Raw genomic sequence first — 17,322 nt, forward strand, 5'->3', positions numbered from 1 at the left:
ATATAAGTGCACATGGAGTTGGAGCTAGGTATATTCAAGGCCCACATACGTATTTAGGAAAAGCAAGTTAAAATTTAATTCAGTACTCTTAATACTTGCTTCATAATTTGGGTTTTGATCAGGAAAGCTAATGGGATGGGATGTAGGGAGAAAAGTTTGGAAGTGTGGAAGACATTCGTTGAAAGAGGTAGCTAAAGAAACTTAGGGAAGAAAAAGTATGAAGTGAGTAGTTAGATTTTTTTTTTTTAACATCTTTATTGGAATATAATTGCTTTACAATGGTGTGTCAGTTTCTGCTTTATAACAAAGTGAATCAGTTATACATATACATATGTTCCCATATCTCTTCCCTCTTGCATCTCCCTCCCTCCCACCCTCCCTATCCCACCTCTCTGGGTGGTCACAAAACACAGAGCGGATCTCCCTGTGCTATGCGGTTGCTTCCCACTACCTATCTATTTTACGTTTGGTAGTGTATATATGTCAATGCCACTCTCTCACTTTGTCACATCTTACCCTTCTCCCTCCCCATATCCTCAAGTCCATTCTCTAGTAGGTCTGTGTCTTTATTCCCGTCTTGCCACTAGGTTCTTCACGACCTTTTTTTTTTTTTTTCCCCGTAGATTCCATATATATGTGTTAGCATACTGTATTTGTTTTTCTCTTTCTGATTTACTTCACTGTGTATGACAGACTCTAACTCCATCCACCTCACTACAAATAACTCCATTTCTTTTTATGGCTGAGTAATATTCCATTGTATATATGTGCCACATCTTCTTTATCTATTCATCTGATGATGGACACTTAGGTTGCTTCCACGTCCTGGCTATTGTAAATAGAACTGTAATGAACATTTTGGTACATGACTCTTTCTGAATTATGGTTTTCTCAGGGTATATGCCCAGTAGTGGGATTGCTGGGTTGTATGGTAGTTCTATTTTTAGTTTTTTAAGGAACCTCCATACTGTTCTCCATAGTGGCTGTATCAATTTACATTCCCACCAACAGTGCAAGAGTGTTCCCTTTTCTCCACACCCTCTCCGGCATTTATTGTTTCCAGATTTTTTGATGATGGCCATTCTGACCGGTGTGAGATGATATCTCATTGTAGTTTTGATTTGCATTTCTCTAATGATTAATGATGTTGAGCATTCTTTCATGTGTGTGTTGGCAATCTGTATATCTTCTTTGGAGAAATGTCTATTTAGGTCTTCTGCCCATTTTTGGATTGGGTTGTTTGTTTTTTTGTTATTGAGCTGCATGAGCTGCTTGTAAATCTTGGAGATTAATCCTTTGTCAGTTGCTTCATTTGCAAATATTTTCTCCCATTCTGATGGTTGTCTTTTGGTCTTGTTTATGGTTTCCTTTGCTGTGCAAAAGCTTTTAAGTTTCATTAGGTCCCATTTGTTTATTTTTGTTTTTATTTCCATTTCTCTAGGGGCTGGGTCAAAAAGGATCTTGCTGTGATTTATGTCATGGAGTGTTCTGCCTATGTTTTCCTCTAAGAGTTTGATAGTGTCTGGCCTTACATTTAGGTCTTTAATCCATTTTGATTTTATCAATGAATTTGGTAAAGTAGCAGGATACAAAATTAATGCACAGAAATCTCTTGCATTCCTATACACTAATGATGAAAAATCTGAAAGTGAAATTAAGAAAACACTCCCATTTACCATTGCAACACAAAGAATAAAATATCTAGGAATAAATCTACCTAAGGAGACAAAAGACCTGTATGCAGAAAATTATAAGACACTGATGAAAGAAATTAAAGATGATACAAATAGATGGAGAGATATACCATGTTCTTGGATTGTATGAATCAACATTGTGAAAATGACTCTACTACCCAAAGCAATCTACAGATTCAACGCAATCCCTATCAAACTACCTCTGGCATTTTTCACAGAAGTAGAACAAAAAATTTCACAATTTGTATGGAAACACAAAAGACCCCGAATAGCCAAAGCAATCTTGAGAACGAACAATGGAGCTGGAGGAATCAGGCTCCCTGACTTCAGACTATAGTACAAAGCTACAGTAATCAAGACAGTATGGTACTGGCACAAAAACAGAAACATAGATCAATGGAACAGGATAGAAAGCCCAGAGATAAACCCACGCACATATGGTCACCTTATCTTTGATAAAGGAGGCAAGCATATACAGTGGAGAAAAGACAGCCTCTTCAATAAGTGGTGCTGGGAAAACTGGACAGGTATATGTAAAAGTATGAAATTAGAACACTCCCTAACACCATACACAAAAATAAACTCAAAATAGATTGTTTTCTGATGTCGTGTTAACTTGCTCTGAAGTTCGTAGTCCAAGTATCATTGTCTGTTTTTTTTCTTTTTAAAATTTCTTTATTTATTTTAATATCTTTATTGGGGTATAATTGCTTTACAATGTTGTGTTAGTTTCTGATGTATAACAAAGTGAATGCGCTGTACGTATATATATATATCCCCATATCCCCTCTCTCTTGCGTCTGCTTCCCACCCTCCCTATCCACCCCCAAGGTGGTCACAAAGCACGGAGCTGATCTCCCTGTGCTCTGCAGCTGCTTCCCACTAGCTAGTTATTTTACATTTGGTAGTGTGTATATGTCCATGCCACTCTCTCACTTCGTCCCAGCTTACCCTTCCCCCTCCCCATGTCCTCAAGTCCATTCTCTATGTCTATGTCTTTATTCCTGTCCTGCCCCTAGGTTCTTCAGAACCAGTTTTCTTTTTTCTTAGCTTCCATATGTGTGTGTTAGCACACGGTGTTTGTTTTTCTTTTTTTGTCTTACTTCACTCTGTATAACAGGCTCTAGGTCCGTCTGTCTCACTAGAAGTAACTCAGTTTCATTTCTTTTTCTGACTTACTTCACTCTGTACGTATGACAGACTCTAGGTCCATCCACCTCACTACAAATAACAATTTCGTTTCTTTCTATGGCTGAGTAATATTCCATTGTATATATGTGCCACATCTTCTTTATCCATTCATCTGTTGATGAACACTTAGGTTGCTTCCATGTCTTGGTTATTGTAAATAGTGCTGCAGTGAACATTTTGGTACATGACTCTTTTTGAATTATGGTTTTCTCAGGGTATGTGCCCAGGAGTTGGATTGCTGGGTCATATGGTAGTTCTATTTTTAGTTTTTTAAGGAACCTCCATAGTATTTTCCATAGTGGCTGTATCAATTTACATTCCCACCAACAATGTAAGAGGGTTCCCTTTTCTCCACACCTTCTCCAGCATTTATTGTTTGTAGATTTTTTGATGATGGTCATTCTAACCATTGTGAGGTGATACCTCGTTGTAGTTTTAATTTGCATTTCTCTAATTGTTAGTGATGTTGAGCATCCTTCATGTATTTGTTGGCAATCTGTATATCTTCTTTGGAGAAATGTCTATTTAGGTCTTCTGCCTATTTTTGGATTGGGTTGTTTTTTTGATAGCGAGCTGCATGAACTGCTTGTATATTTTGGAGATTAATCCTTTGTCAGTTGCTTTGTTTGCAAATATTTTCTCATGATTTGATTTAAAATCTTCGTTAGCTTCTAGACACTGCTCTTAGTTTTGGGGAACTATTTAAATAACCAGCAGGGGGAGTACTTACGTTCCTTTTGCAACAGGGACTCAAGCTGGAAAGATAGTTGGGATTTTAATACGTGCAGTTTAGAACAACAGTTTAAAATTTTTTGTTGTTGTTGTTTTTTCTGATAGTGAAAATAATATGCACCTATTGTAGAATAGCTATAAAAGAAAGAATACAATAGAAAATAACACATGTAAATCTACAATCAGGTGATATAGGCACTTTCATGTATTTCCTGTTAAACTTTTTTCTCTCAATGCTTTTTTTTAAGTTTTTTTAAAAAAAATAGATTAATTTATTTATTTTTGGCTGCGTTGGGTCTTCATTGCTGCGCGTGGGCTTTCTCTAGTTGTGGTGAGTGGGGGCTGTGCTCACTACGGGCTTCTCATTGCGGTGGCTTCTCTTGTTGTGGAGCATGGGCTTTCGTAGTTGTGTCACGTGGGCTCGAGAGCACAGGCTCAGTAGATGTGGCGCACGGGCTTAGTTGCTCCTTGGCTTGTGGGATCGTTTTGGACTAGGGCTTGAACCCATGTCCCCTGCTTGGCAGGCGGATTCTTAACCACTGTACCACCAGGAAAGTCCTCTCAGTGCTTATATCTACTGCAAAATTGATGTTACTATTTTAAAACTTAGGGTCGTTAGTATTACATAGATACTTTTTTGAAAATCAATCTGAATATTCTTTTCCATCCTGATAAGATCAGAAACAGAACATTTATTCTTGTGTATAAATAAGGTTTCTATTGGCTTCTCATAAAGTTGTAGATTTTAATTTCTGTTCTTTTAAGGAGCAGAACCTCTAGAGCATCAGAAAATTCCTGTTAAGCAAAGAAAGGCAGCAGAATACAATGTTGTCTATCTTAGGGATACAACTAAAACATATAATCAGAAGATGCAAATAGGGCAGCAGTGTATTAAAACAGTTGTGTCAGGTTGCTGGCTTGGTGCCTGGTACATAATTTTGTACTCAGTTTTTGGAATGGACAAATAGTGAAGTAGGGTGATGCTTTTAAAATATTTATTGTAATTTTAAGACAAATAAAAATGGAGTACTTTGTAAAGATTGAAACACACATGAACAATTTCTTTAAAAAGTTATGTGTAAGAAAGCCTGTCCAGTTGGTGTAGCTCTAGATTATCTCTTCTTAAAAGCTATGACCAAGAAAAACAGTACATATTATCTACCCAATAATTAATTTATTTGTAGAAAGAAGAGAAACGTACTTAGTGCCTGAGTTCTGGCCACAATTTTACTAAGATCTCAAAAATATTTATCTTTGAACATTCTGTATAAGTCCCTCCTTATTTTGAACCAGTTTTGTTGAATTCTGCATTCAGTTCTTGTCACTTATGCATTAAAATAATGTAGGTAACAAATGTATACTTATGAGTGTGGAGAAATCCATTAATCAAAGGGAAAACAGTTTTGAGGAGAGGTTAATGAAGAAATCACATTGCAGTAGTTGAAGAATAAAATCTTTGTGTTGACAAATCTCTATATAAGTGTGCTGGGGAAGAGAAAGAGCAAGGGATAGCATGATGGGATGAGAGGGAGTTAAAAAAAAGTTAATGAGAAACTTGTGCATGGTTGAATGATGGCCTAAGGGGTGGAACAGATTAAGATAGGAAACTTCGGAATCCTGAATGCAGTGTCTCATGACTGGCATCCTGTTTTTCATATTGAGGATTTTCTTCTTATAGCCTCAAGCCACTGGGATGTAAAGCTTTCTGTTTCTTCCTCAGCCTTTTTAAAAATTCAATAGAGCCTATAGCATTTTTACTTTTTTACCCAACATTGTGTATTTTACTGCAGCAGAATACTCCAAGCATGCGCAGAGAAGCTTGTTCTGTGTTTAGTTTACCTGTATGGTAAAGCCATACAGGTTGGATTTTTTTTTTTTGGCTGAATTGGGTCTTCGTTGCTGTGCATGGGCTTTCTCTAGTTGCGGTTAGCGGGGGCTTCTCTTGTTGCATAGCGTGGGTTCTAGGCGCGCAGGCTTCAGTAGTTGCGGCGCCTGGGCTCAGTAGTTGTGGCTCGCGGGCTCTGGACCGCAGGCTTAGTAGTTGTGGTGCACGGGCTTGGTTGCTCCGTGGCATGTGGGATCTTCCCAGACCAGGGCTCGAACCCGTGTCCCCTGCATTGGCAGGCGGATTCTTAACCACTGCGCCACCAGGGAAGTCCCTAGAGGTTGGATTTTAATCCAGTGTTCTTGGTGGTGGTTCTCAAACTTTAATAGTGCCTAACTCACCAGGGTGGTTGGTGGGCCTCTCATCACTCAAGATTCTAATTTGGGGTTTGAGTATCTACTGTCTCTAAAAGCATACGTGGTGATTCTGATGTGCATTGATTGCCCTTGATTGCATTTTAAAAATTGTGGTCAAATTGAATGAAATTTACTATTATAACAATTTTTAGGTCTATGGCCTATGACATTAAGTACCTTCATGTTGTTCTGAAACTATCACCACCATCCATCTCCAGAACTTTTCATCATCCCAAACTGAAACCCTATACCCATTAACAACTCCTCATTTTCCCCTCCCCACAGCCCCTGGCAACCACCATTCTACTTTGTCTCTTGAGTTTGATGACTTTAGGGACCTAATATAAGTGGAATCATAATTTTTGTCCTTTTGTGTCTGGCTCATTTCACTTAGCTTAATGTCTTGAAGGTTATTCCGTGTTGTATTGTGTGTTAGAATTTTTTACTTTCTTTAAGGCTGAATGTAGTCCGTTTTATGTACATACCACATTTTGTTTATCATTCATCCATTGAAGGACATTTGGGTTGTTTCCACATTTTGGCTCTTGTGAATATGGCACTATGAACATTGTTGTGGAAACATCTGTTTGAGTCTCTGCTTTCAGTTCTTTCTGGTATATGCTGGATCATATGGTAATTATATTTTTAACTTTTGAGGAGCCACCATACTTTTATCCACAGTGACTGCATCATTTTGCATTTCTATCAGAATGTATGAGGGTTTCAGTTTTTCCATATCCTTGCCAGTACTTGTTATTTTCTGTTTTTTTTTTTAATTTTTAAAATTTTAACTTTTTTTAATAGTAGTCATTACTAATGGGTGTGAAGTGGTATCTCGTTGTGGTTTTGATTCACAATTCTCTCATGATTAGTGATGTTGAGCACCTTTTCATGTGCCTATTAGCCATTTGTATATCTACTTTGGAGAAATGTCTCTTTCAGGTCCTTTGCCCACTTAAAAATTGAGTTGTTGGTCTTTTTGTTGTTGAGTTGTTAGGAGTTCTTTATGTATTTTGGATATTAGTTCCTCATCAGATCTTGGATTGCATCTTATGAAATGCTGGCTTGGGGTAAGGAGTTTGAATTGTGGAGTCAGACCAGCCTGTGTGTGAATCTTGGCTCATGTGTAAGTTCCCTTGCATATTAAAACTGCCAGCTACCAATCTGGAGTGATCTACCTCCTTCTTTGGTCTCTCCTTGTCCTCTATGCATGGGCACCAGTTTCAGACTTCACCTGGGGACTCCTGAGGTCGTAAACCTACAATGTGTCAGGATTTCATTCCTTTTTAAGGCTGTGAATAGTTTTTCTTTATATATACATGCTTATTTTGTTTATCCATTCATCCATTGGTGGATATTTGTGTTGTTTCCAGTTTTTAGTTATTGTGAATAATGTTATTTTGAACTTTGATATTTAAACATACATTTGAGGGACTTCCCTGGTGGTCCAGGGGGTACGACTGCACGCTCCCAATCCAGGGGGCCTGGGTTCGATCCCTGGTCGGGGAACTAGATCCTGCATGCATGCGCAACAAAGAGTTCGCATGCAGCAACTAAGAAGTCTGCATGCTGCAACTAAGGAGTCTGCATGTCGCAACGAAGATCCCGCGTGCCGCAACTAAGACCTGGCACAGCCAAAATAAATAAGTAAATATTAAAAAAAAACAAAAACCCAAACATCCATTTGAGTCCCTGCTTTCAGTTCTTTTGGGAAATTGAATTGCTCAGAAGTAGAATTGCTAGATCCTATGGTAATTGTATGTTTAATTTTTTGGAGGACCCACTGTACCATTTTCTATAGCAACTGCATCATTTTGTATTTCTACCAGCAATGCACAGGGGTTCCAGTTTTTTCCATATCCTTGCCAATACTTATTTATTTTTTGACAGTAACTATTATAACGGGTGGGAGTTGGTATCTCACACTGTGGTTTTGATTTGTGTTTCCCTAATGACTAATGATATCAAGCATCTTTTTATGTGATTGTTGGTCATTTGTATGCCCTCTTTGGAGAAATGCCTATCAGACTTTTACTGAGTTTTAAACTGAGTTATTGAGTTGTGGGAGTTCTTAATATATTTTGGGTACTAGATTCTTAGTTGGATACGTGATTTGCAAATATTTTCTCCCATTATGTGAATTGTCCTTCTACTTTCTGATAATATCTTTTGAAATTCGTAAGTTTTAAATATTGATGAAGTTTAGTTTATTCATTTTCTGTTAACTTGTCCTTTTATGTCATGTCTGAAACCACTGTTTATACTAACTTCTGTTATTTTTTGTCAGACCCTTGACAGAAATCATTTGACCACAGATGTATGGGTTTTTCTGGACTATGAATTCTGTTCCATTGACTGGGTCTATTGTTATGCCTGTACCACACTGCTTTGATTACTATTATTTTGTAGTAAGTTTTGAAATTGGGATGTGAGTTCCAATCATGGAACTTTTGTGGTTTTCTCACAGAGTCAGGATGAGTTACATGTTTGGTATCAATGTGTGACCGTCTAGGTGGGTTATTGTCAAGCACGGAACCTCACCTGAGCCTTGGTGTCCAGAGTTTTCACTGGGGCTTTGCTATGGACTGCATATTTGTGTTCTCTATTCCCAACCCCCATTCATATGTTGAAACCTAATCCTCAATGTGGTAGTATTTGGAGATGGAGTCTTTGAAAGGTAAATAGGTCATGAGGGTGGAGCTCTCATGAATGGGATTAGTGCCCTATAAAAGAGGTTCCAGAGAGATCCCTCCTCCCTTCAGCATCAGTGAGGAAGTGAGCCTTTGCCAGATTTCACCACTAACACTGAATCTGCTGACACCTTGATCTTGGACTTCCCAGCTTCTAGAACTTGAGAAGTGTTTGTTGTTTATAGGCTACCTACTTTATGGCATTTTGTTATAGTAGCCCGAACAGACTAAGGCTCCTTTACGTAGACATAAATGGCTGATCTCAGTCTCCAGTTCTTCTGTGTGTGACTCAAAGCCTCTACTCTAAATCATACTGTCTTTCTGGTGTCACCAGCCCCCATGGTAACAGTATTGGGTGTGATTAGCCACCACCCTAAATCACATTATTAGACTGTCTGGTGTAACTGAAGCTCTCAGGCAAAGAAAGACACTTCTATCAGCCATGGTATTCCAAGGGCATAGACATTACTTTCCAGGAGCCAAGGACAAAGGCTAGACTTGTTTGTTTGTTTGTTTTTTGGCTGCTCCGTGCAGCTTACAGGGTCTTAGTTCCCTGAACATAGATCGAACTCAGGCCCCAGCAGTGGAAGCACCGAGTCCTAATCACTGGACCACCAGGGAATTAATTCCCTAGCCTTCCTTTTAGGTGAGGTTAGATTCTTTACTGCATGTTTACTTTTTCAGTCTTTTCCTAATAAGTCTTTTACCCATGGTTGCCTTTCTTTTCACACCGTAAGAGCCCATGTTTGTGACAAACACAAATCCTCTTCTTAGTCTGCAAATGTCTCTCCCTAATTCACATTCACGTGCCCTCATTTTGAAGTGAATTTGTGATTGCTGCCTTAACTCACAGAGTTACTATAAGGCTTCAGTGAGGGAAAGAAATTAAAAAGTGGTTTTTAGAATTAATCTCTGCAACCTTCATACTGCTTCTGTATGTTTATACTAACTTCTGTTATTTTACTTCTCTGTATTGTGCTTTGTGACAGGTCTAATGATCATATTGATTTCTTGAGGACAGGGTTCATGATATTTCTCTGTGTCTTCTGTGCTTAAGTGATTACAAGCACTGGTTTGTTGAATTTAGTTTTCAATAATGGTAAAAATATATTGAAATTCCATTTGTTTTTAACCACCAGAGTGACTGCATTTGGTTGTGCAGGTTGAAAACTGCAGTGCCCGCAGAGGCCCCATTCGTAGTGATGTCCTGCAAAATTTGTATACTTATTATGCCACTCTTTCAGTAGATGGCAATAAAGCACCTTTCCTAATAAAATCAGTACATTATGACAATTTCCAAATATATGGAAGTACAGTGACTTGAGAAGGGAGTGTCTTTTTCTCATTTGCAGAAAAATGTAGCCCTATTAAGACCCTAACCCTAACCCTAAACTAGCTTGAATTTTGATACTGGCTTTGCTATTTACAGGTATATGATCTTGAAAGATGTCTTCAACAGTTAGTTTCTCTATCTGTAAAATGGAATTGATACTACTCATTTCAGCCTAAAATATCACCTAGGATCTATATGAGGTAATAGACGTGAAACATTTGCGGTGATGTCTGGCAGCTACTGAATTATCTTAGTCTGTTCAGGCTGCTGTAACAAAAATGCCATCGGCCGATGGTTTATAAACAACACAAATGTGTCACAGTTCTGGAGGCTGGGAAGTTCAAATTTAAGGTGCCAGTACATTCAGTGTTTGTTGAGGGCCCACTTCATGGTTCATAGCCATCTTCTTTCTGTTCACACATAGTGGATCTCTCTAGTACCTCTTTTAAAAGGGCACTAATCCCATTCATGAGGGTTCCATCCTTGTGAACTAAGCACCTCCCAAAGTCCTCACCTCCAAATACCATCACATTGGGGATTAGGTTTCAACATATGAATTATGGGGGGGACACAAACATTCCATCTGTAGCATAAATATTCAGTTTGTGATAGCTAAACGATTGTGCTTTTTTTCATTGGAGGTGGTTTTACTTTAGTAGCGTGTGATTACAGAATTATATCTGAGGTGGTTTACGATTAGGCAGAAGTAATTTATTTATTTATTTGGTTGCATTAGGTCTTAGTTGCAGCAGGCGGGCTTCTTAGTTGCAGCTCGAGGGCTCCTTAGTTGTGGCTTGCCAGCTCCTTAGTTGTGGCATGCAAACTCTTAGTTGTGTCATGCATGTGGGATCTAGTTCCCGGACCAGGGATCGAACCTGGACCCCCTGCATTGGGAGCGTGGAGTCTTAATCACTGCGCCACCAAGGAAGTCCCATAATTAGGTGAAAGTCTTAATTCGGGGGGGCGGGCTTGGGCGTGGGAGTCCATGTGGGCACCGGTGTGGCAGGGAGCAGCGCGGGGTCGCCGTGGCAGAGCTGCAGCAGCTCCGGGTGCAGGAGGCGGTGGACTCTATGGTGATCAGTCTGGAGAGAGAACATCCGGAAGATGCAGGGCCTCATGTTCCGGTGCAGTGCCGCCTGCTGTGAGGACAGCCAGGCGTCCATGCAGCAAGTGCACCAGTGCATTAAGTGCTGCCATGCACCTCTGGCTCAAGCCCAGGCCCTGGTGACCAGCGAGTTGGAGAAGTTCCAGGACCACCTGGCCCGGTACGCTATGTATTGCAACGACAAAGCGAAAGATTCAATAGATGCGGGGAGTAAAGAGCTTCAGGTGAAGCGGCAGCTGGAGAGTTGCATGACCATGTGTGTGGATGGCCACATGAACCTCATCCCAACCATGACCAAGAAGATGAAGGAGTCTCTCTCATCCATTGGGAAATAGATGTCTGCTATTGGCCATCGGGGCTGAAGGCAGCAATCTACTTAAAAAGAGGAATGGGGATTTGGGTTTTCTAAGGAAAGTTTATGAATGAGGAAATTAAGGATGGCAGCAAGTTTAAGGCCTATATCACTTGCCGTTGGACACTGGTTCCTTTGTGTTTGAAACCTAGAAAGTGAAAAAACCTGGTACTAAAATTGGGGTCAGAGATAGCAGGGGAGAGTTTTTGTGGGCCTGAATTTCACGTGGCAAGTGCTTATCCTGGCAACAGGGTGTCTCCCTTGTACCAAATCAGAGCCCTCCAAGGTACCAGATTCTCGTAGTACACAGATACCAACAGGCTGGCACGTTCATCTGACCTGCTTATGATCCGGTAGAGTGTGAGGAGAGGTGTTTCTATTCGTTGCCAATCTCCTGTTTACCAGAAGGATAACTACAACATTTTCCACAAACTGGAAATAAAACAAGATCCAGGAGGTCACTAATTTAGAATGGGAAAGGGGGCTTCTGGGGCTTTGTTTTGCATGGTTTTGTCTTATATACAAGGGTATGAAGTTACTTTAAGACGTAGAGTTGGTAGAGGTAGTTTGGATAAAAGCTTTGAAAGGGTGCTCGTGGATATTCATTTCTGGCCGTCAGGATGTGGATGCGCATTTCTTAAAATTCTCACACATGACATCTTTCAGCCTGGAGACCCTGCTAAATTATAAGAAGCTCTCTCACACTGGTAGGGGAAGCATGTTGCTGCAAATGGCATTATTTCATTCTTTTTTTATGACTGAGTAGTATTTCATTGTAATTATATACCACATCTTCTTTATCTATTTATCTGTCAGTGGACATTTAGGTTGCTTCCATGTCTTGGCTGTTGTAAATAGTGCTGCTATGAACACTGGGGTGCATGTATCTTTTTGAATAAGAATTTTCTCTGGATATATGTCCAGGAGTGGGATTGTTGGATCATATGGTAACTCTATTTTTAGTTTTTTAAGACACTTCCATACTGATTTCCATAGTGGCTGTACCAGTTTACATTCCCACCAACAATGTAAGAGGGTTCCCTTTTGTCCACACCCCTTTAGCATTTATTATTTGTAGACTTTTTAATGGGATGGCCATTCTGACCACTGTGAGGTGATACCTTATTGTAGTTTTGATTTGCATTTCTCTGATAATTAGCAATGTTGAGCATCTTTTCATGTCCCTGTCGGTCATCTGTATATCTTCTTAGGAGAAATGTCTATTTAGGTCTTCTGCCTATGTTTTTTGATTGGGTTGTTTGGTTTTTTTGTTACTGAGTTATATGAGCCGATTGTATATTTTGGAAATTAAGCCCTTGTTGGTTGCATCGTTTGCAAGTGTTTTCTCCCTGCCCATAGTTTGTCTTTTCATTTTGTTTATGGTTTCCTTTGCTGTGCAAAAGCTCATAAGTTTGATTAGGTCCCATTTGTTGATATTTGTTTTTATTTCTATTGCCTTGGGAGACTGACCTAAGAAAACATTGCTACAGTTTATGTTAGAGAATGTTTTGCGTGTGTTCTCTTGTAGGAGTTTTGTGGTGTCCTATTTTATACTTAAGTGTTTAAGCCATTTTGAGTTCATTTTTGTGTATTGTGTGAGGGAGTGCTCTCACTTATTGGTTTACATGCGGCTGTCCAGCTTAACCAACGCCATTTGCCAAAGAGACTGTCTTTTTCTGTTGTATATTCTTACTTCCTTTGTCAAAGATTAAATGACTGTAGGTGTGTGGGTTTAATTCTGGGCTCTCCGTTCTGTTCCACTGATCTATATGTCTGTTTTTGTGGCAGTACCACGCTGTTTGATTACTGTAGATTTGTAGTATTGTTTGAAGCCCGGGAGGGTTATGCCTCCAGCTTTGTTCATTTTCCTCAGGATTGCCTTGGCAGTTCTGGGTCTTTCATGGTTGCATATAAATTTTAGGATTATTTGATTTAATTCTGTGAAGAATGTCATGGGTAATTTGATGGTAATCGCATTAAATCTGTAGATTGTTTTGGGTAGTATGGCCATTTTAACGATATTAATTCTTCCAATCCAAGAGCGTGGTGTATCTTTCAGTTTCTTTAAATTATCTTTAGCTTTCTTTATCAGTGTTTTATAGTTCTCAGTGTATAAGTCTTTCACTTCCTTGGTCAGTTTTATTCTAAGTATTTTATTATTTTTGATGCAATTTTAAAAGGAATTTTTTTTTAACTTTCCCTTTTTGATATTTCATTGTTAGTATAAAGAAATACAGTCAGTTTCTGAATGTTAATCTTGTATCCTGCTACCTTGCTGAATTTATCAGTTCTAGTGTTTTGTGTGTGGAGTCTTTAGGGTTTTCTACATATAGATCATGTCATCTGCATATAATGACAGTTTTATCTCTTCTCTTCCAGTTTAGATACCTTTTGTTTCTTCTTCTTGTCTGATTGTTGTGGCTAGGACTTCCAATACTATGTTGAATAGAAGTGGTGAGAGTGGCCATTCTTGTCTTATTCCAGGAATCAGCAGAAAGGCTTTCAACTTTTCACCATTGAGTATTATGTTGGCTCTAGGTTTGTCACAAATAGCTTTTATTAAGCACCTTTTTAACTGATTACTTTTAAGTTAAAGTCTATTGTAATTTTATTCAGACTTTCGTCTTCTGAAGAGTAGGCGGGTTAGGGTTGAACTGTAAGTAGAGATTTGGTTAGAGGACTGTGAGGGGAGGAGGGAAAAAGACTTGAACCTGTAGCCTTTGAAGGGGTCTTGCTGATAATCCTGCCTTTGTATGAGAATAAATTTATCACAGTTGGAGTTTATAGGTTGCTGTGCTTCAACTTCTCAACAGTGAGGAAGCAGGAATGGGAAAGAACCAAGGCAAAGTCATTGTTTGCTTTTGAGTGGGGAGTGATTAGTAAAATAAAATTGGACCCAGAGTGTGATATATTAGCAGCTGTCATTGTTTTATGTCTTTTAAATCCTTGGATTAAGAGTAATGTCAGTGGAGCCAAGAGTGGTTTTAGGCAGCCTGGCATGGGAGCTTGGTTTCTAGCAGAGGAATTTTCCATTTCAGAAAAAAATAAGTTTCAGACTAATGGTATTCTGAGCTGGTGTACAGGGCTAGTGGAAAATAATTCTGCTTCTCTTTTCGAGTGTTGAAAATTAAATACATCACCATATTTCCAACATTGTTACGTTAAGAAGTTCCGGATTGTTGAGAAGAATGAGAAAAAGAGGGCTAGGTTGCTAGAGGTTGGGATTCTAGCATCAGAGTCTTAGAATAGCTGTAGTAAATTAGTCTGGTTTGTTTGAACAGTTTAGGTGTTTGGTGACACCAAAACTAGGTGATTATTGTACTGTAAGGTTAAGCATAATTGTACATTCCAGACATTTAGTACTTAGTCATAGTAATCTTAAGTTTGAAAATACATGAAAATTATACAAAATGTGGCAACCGTTTCCTTTATTTTCTCTGATGACAGAAGAAGAAATGAATTTAAACTGCTACATAATTTAATGCCTTTCTGACCGAAAACTTTAAAACACTGGAATGGCTATGGATTCTTTCCTGAAAAAACTCTTCCATGAATGGAAAAGATAGTATAGATATGAACTTCCTTAAATGAAGCAATGATTTAGGTGACCCCTAAACTTATTTAGCATATGCTGAAATTATTTAGCAGACAAGGGATAAACCAGCAGGTTCTGGAAGCTAGCACTTTTAGAACTAGTGGAATAGTGACTTTGATTCTGCAATAAACTGGCCTTTTCCAGTGAGTCATTTAATTCCCTTCTTCTTTATTTTTAATGTTTTTTTGAAATATTTATTTATTTGGTTGTGCCGGATCTAAGTTGCGGCAGGCGGGCTCCTTAGTTGTGGCATGTGAACTCTTAGCTGTGGCATGCATGTGGGATCTAGTTCCCTGACCAGAGATCGAACCCGGGCCCCCTGCATTGGGAGCGCAGAGTCTTATCCACTGCGCCACCAGGGAAGTCACCTAATTCCCTTGTGCTCGTTAAACTGTCTGAGAGGCCGTAGAGTTCTAATCAGTAAGCTGCTTTTTCTTATTTTTTGAGGTTTGAAATATTATAGTTGGCCATTCGATTAAGACAGTATTTTTATGAATCATAGTGTGTGAAAATATAAGCATCTTTATAAAAAATGTCTAAAGTACGTTCTCATATTAATTCTCCTGAATGTTAATCAGCTCTTCTTCTACCTTCCGTTATGGTGGTTTGTGGTACTATTATTTCATAGTATTGTCGTTAGTGTCAGTTTTGTCTTGGTAGTGGTCTTGAGGTAAGTATATTTATTATTCTCATTTTACTGATACAGAAACTGGATCTTGAGAAGTGTCAGTGTAGCCAGCCAGTAGCGCAGCGGTGACTCAGGCCAGGTCCGTCTGACAGCACAGCTTGAAGATGGGAGCTGAAAGGATTTGTGTGCTGCTTGTGAAATTTCCTGGATGTTTCTATGCTTGAGGAGGATAATATCTCAGGACATTTGGAATTAGGACTAGCCTGGAAAATCAAGGATCCTATGGGTAGCCGTCGCCAAAGTACATTTCTTCCTTTGTTCAAGTCCAAGACAGCTTTCTCCAGGAAACATTCTCTCAATCTATTTTTGAGCTCATCAGCCCAATTTTGGTCTGTTTCTTCCTCCACTCTAATTATATCCTTAGAACCCAAGGTTTTTGAAGATGGAAACTGTCTTTAGCTGTATACCTTCAGAGGGCTCAGTGAATCATTTCAGCTCAGTAGGAATATTTACTGAGTATTGTGGTCCAGCTCTTTCAGTAGCTGGTGATTGAAGGCCAACTTCAGCTGGACAGAGGCACAGAAGATTGATGGGTTGGCTTGCAGTTGACAGCATCTGGGCACCTGGGCAGCTCAGGGACCTGACTTACAGCCTGGAGCATGATTTGTGCCTCTTCTTTCTTTCTCAGGTTTCTTCATATTATATGGGGCAAGGTGGCTGGCTGCTTTGGGGTCACACTCTTGGCCAAGTTGGGAAGAAGAGAATCTTCTCCAGTAGCCCCAGTTAGAAAAGTCCTGGAGAGGGCCTCTGACTGCCTCAACTTGGGTCCCATGGCATCCCTGGACCAGTTACTGTGGCCAGGCTGATGTCCTATGATTATCCTTGGCCAGGTTGGGTGCCCAAAACTGTGGTGGTGGGAGTGTGTTTTGTCACTAGAAATGTGGATGGATGAGAAGGCTGGGTAGTGAAGTCGCCTGTAAGCACCTGCTCTGCGGCTGAGTAAACACTGTGGAGAGAGAAATACACATGGTTTAGAGAGCTGTGGCGGAGGTATTGTTTATGAGGATAAGTAGATGAAATGGAAATGACTTTAACGAAGCCTGAGGGCTGTGTTTACCCTTAGGCTTATACTTACTGACTTATTTACTTTAGATATTTTAGATTTTGTGACAGGTGTGGTAATAGTCAAGAGATTTGCATATTCATTCAAGAGTCATTTAGTGAGTACCTCAGTGGGGAGTGCCATGCACTGGGGATAAGATGAAGAGGCATGAGACTCCTGCCCTCAGGAGCTCTTATTCTAGGGAAAGGAGTAGATGGGGCAGGAAACAGGCTGTTGTCCCAGAGGGAGGGATTAAGTGGAGGCACTGAGGGATATTTCATGGAAAAGATGAGCCGGGATCCGTGGCAGAGTTGGAGAGACTAAAGGAAGAGGAGAGGTGATTTCTGGCAAAGAGTTCCATGGATGCAGGTGTGGTGTTGGAAATGCTCCACTTGGCAGCAGCAAGGGGAGTAGAACAGATTGGCTGGGGAAGCAGAAGGGGAGGCTGAAGAGTGCTGTCGAAGGCCCGGATAGTAGGTATCAGAACTTGGGCTCAGGCCCTCGCGTCAGTGAATTTGTGGGAGGGTCTCTGTTGCCACTGCCTGAGCTGCTGGAGGGCAGTCTTTCTTGCTCGTCTTGTATCCCTGGGGCCTGGCAGAGTGTCTGCCTGCAGTGAGCACTCAGTACATGTTTACTGACAGACTGAAGATGAGGACATT

General features: G+C 39.8%; 1 protein-coding gene and 1 pseudogene across 7 annotated transcripts in view; both read left to right on the plus strand.

Moving 5' to 3' along the window:
- The window catches only part of SPIDR (scaffold protein involved in DNA repair), a 377,600-nt gene that overhangs the window by 18,769 nt on the left and 341,509 nt on the right, over nucleotides 1-17,322 (plus strand). The window lies entirely within an intron of this gene.
- On the plus strand, nucleotides 10,998-11,324 carry LOC137751468 (protein FAM136A pseudogene; annotated as a pseudogene).

This window comes from Eschrichtius robustus, chromosome 17, assembly GCF_028021215.1.
Source record: "Eschrichtius robustus isolate mEscRob2 chromosome 17, mEscRob2.pri, whole genome shotgun sequence".
Classification (NCBI taxonomy): Eukaryota; Metazoa; Chordata; class Mammalia; order Artiodactyla; family Eschrichtiidae; genus Eschrichtius; species Eschrichtius robustus.